The sequence below is a fragment of the Ambystoma mexicanum genome, chromosome 7q (genome assembly GCF_040938575.1).
Source record: "Ambystoma mexicanum isolate Mex_15411 chromosome 7q, UKY_AmexF1_1, whole genome shotgun sequence".
NCBI classification, from domain to species: domain Eukaryota; kingdom Metazoa; phylum Chordata; class Amphibia; order Caudata; family Ambystomatidae; genus Ambystoma; species Ambystoma mexicanum.
The window spans coordinates 829,076,668-829,090,617 of record NC_090941.1 but is presented as its reverse complement, the minus strand read 5'-3'; positions in this window follow the sequence as shown (position 1 = coordinate 829,090,617).

Here is a 13,950-nt window from a genome sequence, read left to right as displayed (position 1 = left end):
GCCCCCAAGAACGCCTCTCGCGCAGGGAAAAGCCATCAATATACCCAATCCAGCGCAAAGGGCTGCGCTAACCCTGTACCAGCACAGCAAGTGGGCTACGTGTATCACTGGGGTGCACGGGAAGTACCTCACACGATTGGGCCCGTGCGAGCAGGGTACGCGTATTTCAGGGGTGCGCGGGAAGTCCCACACGCGATTTCATCATGGTACGTGTATTTCAGGGGTGCGCGGGAAGTTCGACACGCGATTCCATCAGGGTACGTGTATTAAAGGGGTGCGCGGGAATTTCCACACGCGATATCAGCAGGGTACGTGTATTTCAGGGTGCAGGGGAAGTTCCACACGCGATTCCATCAGGGTACGTGTATTTCGGGGCGCGGGGGAAGTTTCACACGCGAAATCAGCAGGGTACGTGTATTACAGGGGTGCGCGGGAATTTCCACACGCGATAGGGCCCGTGCGAGCAGGGTACGCGTATTTCATTGGTGCGCGGGAAGTTCCACACGCGATTTCATCATGGTACGTGTATTTCGGGGTGCACGGGAAGTTCCACACGCGATATCAGCAGGGTACGTGTATTTCAGGGTGCAGGGGAAGTTCCACACGCGATTCCATCAGGGTACGTGTATTTCGGGGCGCGGGGGAAGTTTCACACGCGAAATCAGCAGGGTACGTGTATTACAGGGGTGCGTGGGAATTTCCACATGCGATAGGGCCCGTGCGAGCAGGGTACGCGTATTTCAGGGGTGCGCGGGAAGTTCGACACGGGGTTCCATCAGGGTACGTGTATTACAGGGGTGCGCGGGGAGCACCACACGTGAATTGCACGTGTGGGTCCTCCCAGGTGTTCCCTTTACACCCTCCACGGCCCCTGCAGGTGGCTCACACCACAGGGGCCTACCCTGCACAGGTCCTGCAGGCACCCCATCCACCATGGCCAGGCCCCCCAGCCAACCCACATGTCAACTTGCACTACTGCCCACCAACGCATGTCCCCCTGCACCCCCAGCCACCAGGGGCAGCCTCCACCAGGCCCCCACCCATGTCTACCAGCACCCCCACCCCCCAGCAGTGCAGGGGCACCCACCACCAGGCCCCCACTCATGTCTCCCACCCCCCTGACCCTCCAGCACTGTGGGGCACCCTCCACCAGGCCAGGCCCCCACCCATGTCTCCCACCACCCCCACCCCCCAGCAGTGCAGAGGCAGCCTCCACCAGGCCCCCACTCATGTCTCCCATCACTCCAACCCCCCAGCCACCAGGGGCAGCCTCCACCAGGCCCCCACTCATGTCTCCCACCACCCCCACCCCCTAGCAGTGCAGGGGCAGCCTCCACAAGGCCCCCACTCATGTCCCCCTGCTCCCAGGTCCTCACAATCCCCAATCATGTGCGTTATGGTCAGCCTCCACAGCCAAAAGGCCCTACCAAGTAACCCATTCACCCACATGGAAATGGAAATTACATGTTACACCCCCAATGTTCATAAAGCAAATGAACCCATGTCCGTCACACACAATGGTTGCAAATGAATGGGAAAACACCCAACATGACGTACATGAAACCAATGAGATGATACCACACAGTGAAGTATGAAAACAAAATTGTATTAAAAAAAATTGAATGCAAATGAAATGAAACAAACTACAATGGCAATGAAAAAAAGATAAGCTGCATGTCCGTCCAAAAAAATCAAAACTACAAATCCAAATGCAAAAAAAATTTTGTTCAAAGTCACATTAAAAATAAAATCAATCCGAGAGATGAAAATAAATGCAAAGACCATTGCTCCATGGAGAATAAATCAAAAATAAAAAAATAAAACAATCCAATGAAGAACTATGTACAAAACATCCAAGGGTCCATGAGCCCAACTGAACAAAGGAAACCTACAAAAAACCCTAACTAAAATGCAACTATATACAAAAGGTGGAGCTGTGCCCGTCGACTCCAAATCATAAGAAGAAACAAATGAAACCTAAAACTAAAGAACTATATACAAAGGCGGCGGGCAAGTCCAGCGGCTCACTCCGTGGTGTTCCGGGCCAGGGCATCATCGAACTCCTGTTCGATGTCCCGGAGGCGGTCCTGTTCCATGGCCCCGAGGGTCCGCAGGGACGACGCCGTCTCCTCCTCCAACCCCCTGCGGATTGCCTCGAGGCACTCGGCCATCCTCAGGGCCCTCCGCATGGAGTCCTCCGCCCTGACCATTGTGAGCCGCGCCTCTTCCGCCCGCCGCCGCTCCGCACCTATCTGCTGGCCCAACCGCTGCCACACGGAAGACACTTCCCGTCCTGGGTCCTCCTGCCCTCCGGTCGATGCCTGCCCCTCTGATGTTGATGGCCCCGAGCCATGATGCCTCCCACGTTGACTCCGTTGCTGCCTCCGACGCCACTGCCTCTGCCAGCACGATGGCATCCAGGCTGATGGAATCCACCGACGCCGTCGTGCACGTGCCCTGCCTGATGATGCCGGCACATCCTCCATCTGCTGGGGTACAGTTGCTGTGGTGTCCACCCCTGCTGGACCTCTGACTCCCGACTGTGGCAGGGATGGGATCCCCACCGAGCTGGCTGCATTGGTCAGGGCAGGTCCACAGGGGGCCCTGGTGGCATCTGGGCCGGAAGACGGCAAGGAGAACGACTGGCGTATAGTCTCCACAGAGGAGGAGAGGGCCGCCAGATTGGCCGACACATGCAGGAAACCCCCGAACATGGACGATCCCAATTGGGCCACGTCGGCACGGTGCTCTTCGTGATGACGTCCGTGCTCCTCCTGGGAAGCACGCACGGCATCAGGAATCACAGCTGTGCGCATCGCGACCCCAATCAGGACCTTCTCCATACGGCCAGGGGTCCCCTCGTCCACAGGTGGAGGGGAGTCAGATGACATGGACATCCCCTCTACCTGCGGACGGGCCTGGGATGGGGCATCCCTGCTGGTGCATGGTGGTGCACCCACAGGGTCAGGGACAGCGAGATGCACAGGCCCCTCCACGGTGCCCTGTGCTGCCTCCTGCCCCAGCCCCTGGACTGCACCACTTGCACCAGCAGGGATGCCCCCACCAGGCCCCATGTGCGCCTCAGTGGCGGCCTCCTCCTCCTCTGTGGAAACCACCAACCTGGATGGCTCCTCACCGTCTTCCGCCGTAGCAGGCCCCTGTGGGGGCTCACCCACCCCTTCCGCTGCAGCCGTGGGGGCATCCCCGCCGCCTTGCTCCACAGCGCCGTCTCCGCCCTCTTCTTCACTAGCCGCTGCGTAGAGGGAGACATAGAACACAAGCATCAGGGTACTGTACAATGGTCCCCTAGACAGGAAGCAATAGCAGATGAGTGCCACTGTCAAAGTACACTTCCATCATGTCCCTCCACAACACATGTGTCAGTCCAGGCAAAACACACACAGTGACAGTCATGGTGCATGCCATGGACATTTCCATACATGTCCAATGGACTCTCGAAACATACAATGTAATGGAACTCACATGCATCATGGGTCATGCCTATCACATGCACACACTTCACCTCTGTCACATCCATCTGGCCCCGTACACCCCAATCACAGTGGATACAAGGATGACTAGGCTGCATCAGTGAATCTGTACATTGTCACAGACATGTGTCATGCATCCATGGCATTCACAAGTCACAGACACGCAGGTCAGGCACAGAGACATGGATACCATATATGTACCTGGCATCAGCACCCATCCCTCACCCCCACCCATGTCCAGGAACAGAGACTGCCATGCTCTCATGTGTACAATCTGCATAGGGCTCCCCATGTCGCATTTAAACACATGCAACAACCGTGCGGTTCACACATTACTGGTCGCACATGCATTACCATGATGTCCCTGCACACATACATGCGTACATGGCCTATGTCACACATACAGGCAAGTATCAGACAACCAGCACACTGCAACATGCCCTGTCTCACACAGCAATGCTTGGCCACTTACCGCTCAACTCCAGACGGGTCTCCTTCTCAAGGACCTGGGCGTGGAGCGCTGGGTGTACGCGTTCCAGGACCCTCATCTGGATGGAACTCATGCGCCCCCGGCCCCCCTCCACGAGGCGCCGGGCCTTTATGAGGGTCCTGGACCTCAAGTCCTCCCAGCGCTTCTTGACCTTCTGGATGGTGCGGGTTGCCACCCCCTCCACCTTGATGGCAACCACACAGTCGGCTCAGATCCTCTCCCGTCCTTCCTTGTTGGCGCAGGACGATCCAAAGAGGGCATCATACTGCCCCAGGACTTGCTCCACCAGGACACCAACTTCGGTGGCAGTGAAGCTGGTGCCCCTCTGCCCCTCTGGCCGGGGGTTGCCACTGGTGGCAGATGTGGATGTGCCCGACATGGCAACCCCAGGGGCAGGAGTGGGTGGGCAACTGGGTCCTGGGGATGGGCTGTGGAGCGATGTTATCCGAGTCGGGAGTCTTCTGTTCCAGCAGGGGTGGACACAGCAACTGGACCCCTGCAGATGGCTGATGTGCAGGCACCAAATGGCAGGGCACGGTGGCAGCAGGCAGGCAGGCAGGCAGCAGCAGATGGCACGTGGGAGGCTGCTCGGGGCACTGGGGGGCAGTAATTCGGCCTTCTGGGCAGGAGCGTGGTCTTCCGTGTGTTTTCGCGTGGCCAGCTTGATACGGAGTGATTTGGCACGTGAAAATCCTGCACGTCAGCGTGAAAATCGAGGAAAGGCCCTTAGCGCGTAAGCGCGTTAGCACGCGTACGCGATTTCATTGGACCAAAAGCCCTTACAGCGTAAGCGCGTCTGTGACGTTTTGCGCACGGACGTTGCCCTGGCAGGGCTTGGAGATCCCGCGTGCCTTTACACTGTTCTGTACGTGCTTTTCATGCGGTGCGTGTGTTTTCCATCCGTTGGGGTTCACACGCTATTACTTCACAGCGGGTGTTGGCTACGCGTTCTTCTACACGCAAGGCAGACGGTAAGTGGTACCCCGTTCCCCAGGCCCGATCGCGTGAAAAAGTTCATGCGAACCCCTGATATACACGTAGCCCGCACCCCCAGGCCCGATCGCGTGAAAAACTTCACGCGAACCCCTGAATTACACGTAGCCCGCTCCCCCAGGCCCGATCGCGTGAATAAGTTCACGCGAACCCCTGAAATACACGTAGCCCGCTCCCCCAGGCCCGATCGCGTGAAAAAGTTCACGCGAACCCTGAAATACACGTAGCCCGCTCACCCAGGCCCGATCGCGTGAAAAAGTTCACGCGAACCCCTGAAATACACGTAGCCCGCTCCCCCAGGCCCGATCGCGTGAATAAGTTCAGTGAACCCCTGAAATACACGTAGCCCGCTCCCCCAGGCCCAATCGCGTGAAAAAGTTCACGCGAACCCCTGAAATACACGTAGCCCGCTCCCCCAGGCCCGATCGCGTGAAAAACATCACTCGAACCCCTGATATACACGTAGCCTGCTCGCACAGGCCCGATCGCGTGAAAAACTTCACGCGAACCCCTGATATACACGTAGCCCGCTCGCACAGGCCCAATTGCTGTATGTTGCCACTTTTGTAATGCGCAGGGACGCTACCGCCTGCCTTGGTGTGGCGGACGTTTTTCGGCTTGTGCGTGTCTTTGCCCTATTTGATTCCATGAATACGTGTGGTTCGAGTGCGTGTGGGCGTTCCGTCTGCTTCCCTGCAGTACATCCCCAGTTACGTATTTATTTTCGCGCGTTGTTCCCCATTCCGCGCGTTACACCCCGTGTCCCGCCCACTTTCTGGTGTATGCGCCGAGGTTGTGCGCTTTCACTGTGCGCGTCGCGCACGCCTTTCGGGATGTTGCAGTAACTTGTGCGCCATGCACGGGTTTGGCGCACATCCCGGGGTGTACACGCGCAGGGACTTCCATGAATCGCACGCGTGCGCGTGCGCCTGTTTTTTTGCGCTTGCGCCTGCTTGCGCCTGCTTGCGCGAAGATTTTCGCGCACGTTTGTTCCATGAATCGGCCCCTGAGAGTTGATAGCGGCAGCCGCCAATTTTTAATGGGTTTGCTGTAGGGAGTGGTTATTTTGCTGATGACAGATTGAAATCCCAGTGAAATGGCTCAGTGGGTTAAAGCCCATGTTTGAAGTCTGCATTTCACTGATTTAATCCTATGGGCGACTGCAGAAATGAACATTTCCTGCAGGTCCAACCCTGATAAAACCGGCCAAAGCTCTGCATAGTCCCGTTTGCCCCAGGTGCCTTTACCAAATTACCTATTTATCTGACTTTCTGCTATTGGCTCAACGAGTACAGCTGGTTTAATCTTTTCGGAGGTTGGATGCTAGCGGGTTTGAGCGGTAGATACAAAAACCAGTAATTATTCCGGATGACGGGGAAAGTGTGTTTTAGAGGAGGAGGAGGTCTGATAAACCGTTCAATGATAAACGCATCCCATTCGAGCAACGGCAAACTGATTTTTTTTTTTAATTTTGCATTCTGGGACTGGATATCCCCATCATAAATGCATAACAACATTTCCCACAAGGCTAGTTTATATTGCTGAGAGAACTGTGTAATAATATACCCTGTCATCAGGTTGCACAAAGACATCTGCAGTCAGCGCATTAACTAACTCAGATATCTTAATGGAATACAAAAGAGCGGCATTATCTTGCACACAGATCAGTCCAAGAGATATTAGCCCTCTGAGCTACCTAATGGGAATTCCATGCACCGAAGTCAGTGCCGCTGTAGTGCTGTTTGCTTAGACCTCTTCATAGCGCCTTAACTGTTGCAGCGTTATCAGCCACTTTTTAGGGCTCAGCCTCAGCACTGTATCTACTACTATGGGGAGCATTTCTTGCATGCTGAATATTGTGTAACGTTTTACCCAAGCTTCATACACTGTTGTGTATTCGCGGAGGGAGCAAGGGCTGGCTGCTTTTAGTGGAGCGCACAAGCAGGTCTTTGAGCAATTGCTTTCCTACTATTACTTGCTTGTGTCCGTGCGCGTGCACGTTGGCAGCCTTAGCCCGCGTGACTGTTTTAATGGTGTCTACTGCATTACTGCATCCGTGAAGCCCTCATAGTACTTCAGGCCATTCTCTCTGTGCTGTCATAAGTTAATTCAGAGAGAGTGATTACTCAAGCTCCTTCTTTGCCGATTGCTGTCTTGGCAGGCACTGGTCTCACCTTTTGTTTCGGGTTATTGCATTTTCTTCTGTTGGATTGTGTGAATTTACCCTTTTAGAGTTCCTGCAATGGGTCTGAACGTCTTGTCCTGCTTCATGACTAGGTCTTGGTTTCTCGAGTGACTGACGTTGCGCCTGTTCTGTGACATTGGGTCTAGTTTTATGTCTGGTTTTCTTGCCACACCGAGTTTACAGTCAGAGCCCCCTTTGGTTGTAATGTATTTTTCCAGTGGACACTGGTCACTCTGTCTTTGAAGTATTTGCAGTTTTGCTGCTAGGTGCAAACCAGGTTTAGAGTTTATTGTGTTCAATGGCTTCTTTCCAATCCAGATTTCGCTTTTGAGAGTGAGGGCAGCAGAACCTAGGGGGTGGGGTCTGAACCTGAGAGAACCATCATGTTGCCCTTGCCTATTGAATACTGTGCAACACATGGGCTTGGTCGTGCACTTGCATTTGGTTTTCGCAGCCTGTATTCTTAGTACTCTACATGGTGGGGTTGTTTGCTGCTGTCTTCATCTTGTTTGCAGCTGCTGCTATTGCTTTCTAGTTCCACTCTTTTGCTACTCCAGAGATTGGTAAGATGTCCTACTTTCTGGCAGTTGGCACCAGTCTTGCCTTAAGCAGGGCATTCTCTACTGCCTGTGATGTGTGGATCGCTCCCGCAGCATTAGTGCCCTTTCTCGTGCCTTCTGTCTTTGGTGCATCCAGTATTTGCGCCCTTTTTACTTTCTCTTGCTCCTCACTACGTTGAATTTTGTGCATTCTGTTTCTGGAGGTCATCTGTACATTGTTTTTACCCAGTGCACTGTTGCTTCTTCCACACATTGCGCAGCCTGTGTGATTATTTTTTGTCTGTATCCGTTTTTCCCTCTCCCGTACCACAGAACTGAAAGGCCTTTCCGCATTTTACCTGTTGTCTTCCAAACTGCAGGTGCTTACCGTGCTTGCTGGTTTCCACAGCAATTCACAAAGTCATCCACAGTATGACCTGGTTTTTTAAGGAAATTGTTGTGGTATAGCAGATGGTGCTTGAGTATGTCGCCTTTCAAGTAAAAGTGTTTTGTTACTCTTTTTAGTGCCTCTTGGTAATTGTGTTATATTTCAGCAGGGTCCTCTTGTTAGTTTGGCTATTGCCCCACCTATCACCTGAAACTATTGCATTAGAGTAATACAGCTAGGGGAAAATGGCATGAGGAGGGACAAAAAGCTTGTAGGTGTGGTGTAGCTATTTGCCCACCCATTGAGTGCCATGGCCATGCTCATGCCTATGGCCATTCCCACCCAGTTCCTGGCCCTCCACGCTCAAAATACAACCTCATGGGAACTCTTTCAGCTTGCTTTAATCAAGCCTTACCGTCAAACTTTGCACTCGAAGTTCCTGCCAGTATTTTTGCAAAGCAGTTTTCTGAGCGTTAATGGCTTAAATTAAGCAGTAAAGTGCTACTAGTGTAATACAAATGTCTTAGCCAGGTCTGCCTTCAGCGACTCAAATTATAAGCTCTATGCATGTCCTTCACTGAAGTATTCTTAAAAACAAGCATTGGCAAAGCCAACAGTTTTGGTTTGTATAGAAAAAATTAACCTTGAACAGTCCATCCTTTAAGCAGCCCCAAGTGTATTCTTGGGTGTGGCTGCTAATGGATTGCCTTCGCACGTGCTCACTCTCTAGGAGTGGCAGGGTGTGGCTGGTAAACCGGCCCTAATGGACTTGCCCACGATCTCAGCTATATAAGCTGGCCCGATCCTCAAGACAGACACTTAGCGTTATTCTGCACTTGCAAGCAGCGTAACGCTCACTGCCGCGGAGGTCAGACTTACCTTTGAAGATCCTGCTTCCTGGACATCCTGCTTCCTGCCAGCATACTTACCAACTGGGGGAAGCTGTTCTTACCTGTACATCTCTTCGTGAACCAAGTATTCATCTTTACACTTTCCTGAACGCCAAAATCTTCATCTTGGCACCGCATCACGACACCCTCCATCGTCGACAGCAGCGCCTGCAAGGAAAAACAGAAGACAAGGTTAGACATCGAAAAAACTGTCAGTTTAAGGTTGCGCTTCAAAACACTTTGTGCTTTTCCTTAAACCATCACTTAGCTGCTGTCGAACATTGCAGTAGTATCCATCTTCCATCCGGCCGCGTCTCGGGTCTTGCAGCTGCATTGAGGCTGCATTTCCATCTAAGGGAAGAAAACAGAAGAGAGACATTACTGCGGGCATAAATAGGAGCAACATATAAAGACATTAAACAGAACAAACAGCACCACAAGGGCTCAAGAAAGACTTACCAATCATAAGGAGAAGCATAGTCGCAGCTGGACTGGACTAATCCTTACCATGGATCAGTGAAGGAACTAGATCCCATTTGATGTGCCCCTGCCAGAAGTAGCAGGACGGAGAGCTCATCTTCCATAATTCACAGGTGAGCTTTATGGGCCGGCGTATGCTCACAGAAACCGTACTTTGGTGTGAAGGGTTCGAGAGGTACAACAATCACAGATTGGCGCACTCACACACTATTATCTCCATGTAGGAACAGTATCAATATGTACCACTGCTCACAGCAGTGGTATTGATACTGTTCCTACATGGAGATACATGGACATATTGATACATATTGAATTACCCTCTACAGGAGAGGCCTGTAGAGGGTAATTCAAGTTCAGGGAGGGCTGCAACCATGCCCCAACACCTCCGCAGAGACCAGGTGAGCGTAACACTCGTGCCTCCGCCAATAGAACCTCTGTCATTCTGTAAGACAGCGTGGTGTCTCTCCTCCAGTATGCAACACGTCCAGGCAGGTCCCTGTGATCATCTCTTTCCTCCAGCGTGACTCATTCTGGGGGCTCTGCTTCGGAGATCATCTCCCCCTCTGCGTCCTCTGTGACTTTCTGCTCCTTCTTCTTTCTTCATGATGCGACCGCGTCCAGCTCTCCTGCCACACTGCTGTGCATAGTAAGATGTACCATTTGTAAATTTTCCACACAGCTGATAATGATTAGAACAACTAGTCTGCACCTTTGGTTTAAGGCTGTTCCTGTTGCACATTGACTCTTCTTTCCTCCCAGCACCATGGGTATTATTAGAGTAGAATCCATAATATTTTTACACTTTTCAAGGTTATATTGTTTCAATTGTTGGTTGTACCTAAGTTTGTCAAAAACAGAAGATGATCGATGTAGTAGACCTCAACAATAATTGGCGCCACACTGAGAGCTTCCGGTATTGGACAATTTATTTAAGCAAAAACGTGGATTGAAACTCCAATAGGAGAGGCCCTTTGATTACACATGTTTCGGCACGTCTAGTGCCTTTCTCAAATCAGAGCTTTTCTTAAAACAAACAATGAAGTTACAAATGTGTGCATAGTTGGCATTTTCATGTAGTGTAAATTACAGCCTATTACGGGTAAAATCCCACCTATTTAGAGGTATCCACGGGAGCCGACGCCGCGCGGAGACAGGGGACGTCACATGTGACTCATGGACTCTAAGGTGCAAAACCTATTCTGTTTAGGTGGTTTCTCATATAATGTTCTTTGGGTTTTAACATGGTAGGGACTTGCACAGTGACAGCATGCCATTAGATATATGGGAATTATAGGATTTTCATCATCATAAAAAGTATAATTTCGTGTCTCTCACAGGGGAGTCACCACATTACCGTGATAGCAATCTCCTCCCAGGTGATCCTCCCTCATAATGACACCCCCAGGGTTAGTATCAGGCAGCGGCTGCCTTCCTCTGGCCATGTTGAAGGGGACTTTAGGCTGGTCATCAGTGATGACTCCAAAGGATTAATCACATTAGGCAAAATGGGATGAGTTTGAAAGCGTTAGGCAATGATTTATAGGGGGGGTTCAGGACAGGGTGAATTATGTAGCTTTCATTGTCAAGGAGTTGATTAATGCATACTGTGCAAAATCTTTAAGCACCTTTTTGTCTCCTGATCATCAACCAGACACGGGAATGTGTAAGGTGAGGTTTTAATTCTTGCATATAGTCACTGAGGAGTAGGAACACCCCACTGGGAAAAGGATCAACTAGCAGGATGGTTTATCTATGTAGGGTTATTCGATCAGGTTGTGCCGTTTCGTGATTTTTTCAGGCATGTTTGTATCAAAAGTATTGTGGAGTTGGAGTCATCATTTTTAAGTATCAATATTATCGATATGAGTATATGTTTTGTCAAACAGACCGGATCCTCTGAACAAATTTAAAGAAAGAGGCGATGGGAAAATGTTACGTGTCTGTACAGAATTTCTTTTTTGTATGGTTAGAGTCAAAACAGCTATTAGGATTAATGAATAGGTGAAGGTAATTTGTCAAATGTTTGTAAATTGCAATACAGCGGTATATGAACACATTTGTATACGGTTCACACGTTTCAGCAGAGCATATTAAGTAGAGATTGGCTTTTGTATCGATGTGAACGTAGATCGCATATGACAGGCACGAGTCAGGGAAAATATGTGATTCCAGTTATTACCTCACTATTATAACGAGTACTTTGCACAGGGTACACTACATTAATAATATCCTGCACATTGAAATATAGAAGAGCTTGACTAGAGGAGGGCTTTTGTATTGATGTGTATGTATTCCGTATATGATAAGCTTTAAATTGAGAAAGTATAGAATTCAATATATTGCGCAACAATAACAATGAGCGCATGGTGCAGGATTCAACGGATAATACAATATCTATTTTCTAGACATTACACAACATATATGAACTAGGAATAGGATAGGATAAGATTGTGTCTCCACCGCACATGAGACATTTATTATAATAATAAACGCGGCTGAGTTTGTTGTGTTATGTTAATGGATTATGATGTCAATGCAGTGTGTCTGATGTCATGGCAACTATATAAATGTTTCTAAACAAGATGGCGTCCACTGGAGTCATGCGGAACGCTGCGGGTTTATACACCTAGTAGGTGGCAGGGCCTAAATAGCCTTTTGCAACGTGAGTCCGAGTGTTGCTTTAAATGTTTTTATTTTGAACTGTGTAAGAAGAACATAGTTAAGAAAAGTCTTGATGTTGGACTATTGGAGTTGGGAACTAGCTTGGAATAAGCTCTTGCATCAGTAAATTTAATTAATTAGATATGTATGTAGGAGTTGGCGCTTTGGCAGTGACACTGAGGTATGTGTTTTTCTAGTAACACCACGTTATGGTGAAAGACGAGCATACGATTTAATTGGTTTAATTAGGAGCTTTTGATTTTAGAAAGCTACTGAACCAAGGAATTCAAACCACAATTCTGAGTGGTATTTGATGACAACAGGAGATATAGATTAATTGGTAATGTGCACACATCCTTTTGTTTTTTTAATGAGGGAGCTGGTAGCGCTACTCTCTGACAGTGGGTTGAGACGTCACAGATTGTGTGTTGGTGGTGATCACTGGATTGAAGTGGTGCAGATGAAGGACTTGTGTGTTCTTTCTAGGGTTTTTGGATCAAGAGTTTAACATCAACACTCTGGTTGTTAGAATTAACTACTAATATATTTTCCATTGAAGAATTGGACTACTATAAGATTTTGTGTTTTTCTCCCTCTCCCCTTCCCCGTTCCCATTTCTGTTTTTTGTTACTGATCTTAATATGTCTTTTTTTAATTTATATGTTTTATTGGTTACAAAAGATATTTTCTTTTTAAACCTTTAATATAGTTTCCAGTCTCAAAGAAAAGAAAGATCCCACATCCAGTATGCCCATCAACAATTAAGTCCCCGGCATCAAGTTGATGGGCGTGATTAGATTGGCCTGTTTTACCCTGATCCTTTAGGATTAGTTTTGGGCAAGACACCTACATTTTACTCACTGTTCAGCCATAGGATTTGTTCAATAAATTGGAGTGCACCGAGTATTCTTCCAGTTTTTTCCACTGTTAACAGCCTTTCCCAATATGCCTCATCGGTGCTTGGATTAATTAGACAAGCATAGTTTCCCAGTATTTGCTCCTTTGAACAGAGAGCTTTGGGCAAGATACGATTCACACTGTATGAGCCATGGTGTTTTTCGCCCTGAATTTATGATCGTTTCTGTAGTTGAAGTCTTGCTTAGACGGTCATGCCACTTATTTGATTTATCTGCTTCTTTGTCCATTCTCAGCTCTAATCTTTTTAACGCTCCTTCGATTTCAGTTATCTGATCGTTTGTGTAGAGTTTACTGAAATCAATGTTTTGTTGATGTTCTTGTACATCTTGAGAAAGGGGGCCATTGTATTGTTTTCTGCCGCCATTACCACATTCTGCATGTGCACAAGGTCGTCCGTTCTTCCCTTATTGCACATCTCTTATTTTTTCAAGGAAATATTCATCCATCCGTGCTTCCAATTTATTTTTTTGTCCCTGATTTACCTCCTTATTTGTCTTGTTTGTGCCTTTATTCATCGGGCACCCTGTATCCTTTTCCTTTTGTCCATATTGGTTCTGAGTTTCCCATTCCTCATGGTTTTCTACATCAAGCGCGGCTATTTTTTCTATTTTGTTCTTTTTTTTGCTATTTTTTTCTGTGGTTATTTTCCCAGTGAGGTTTGCTATATCCTGAACATGTTTCTGTGCCAAGGCAGAGTTGCTGCATTTTTCTTCCTCTATAATCTTCCCTTCATTTGGGACCTTGAAATTTGGAGAGCCTATCCTGATCCCTGAGTGATTTTCCCTCCCTGGGCTGCAGGATATCTCCGCCGTCCGGGAGTGTCTTGGCATTTTGGATTTGATTAGGACCAATGTTTGAGGTGATATATCCATATCTCCCCTGAAGGCCTCATCCTGCCAGGTCATTACCCCTGAT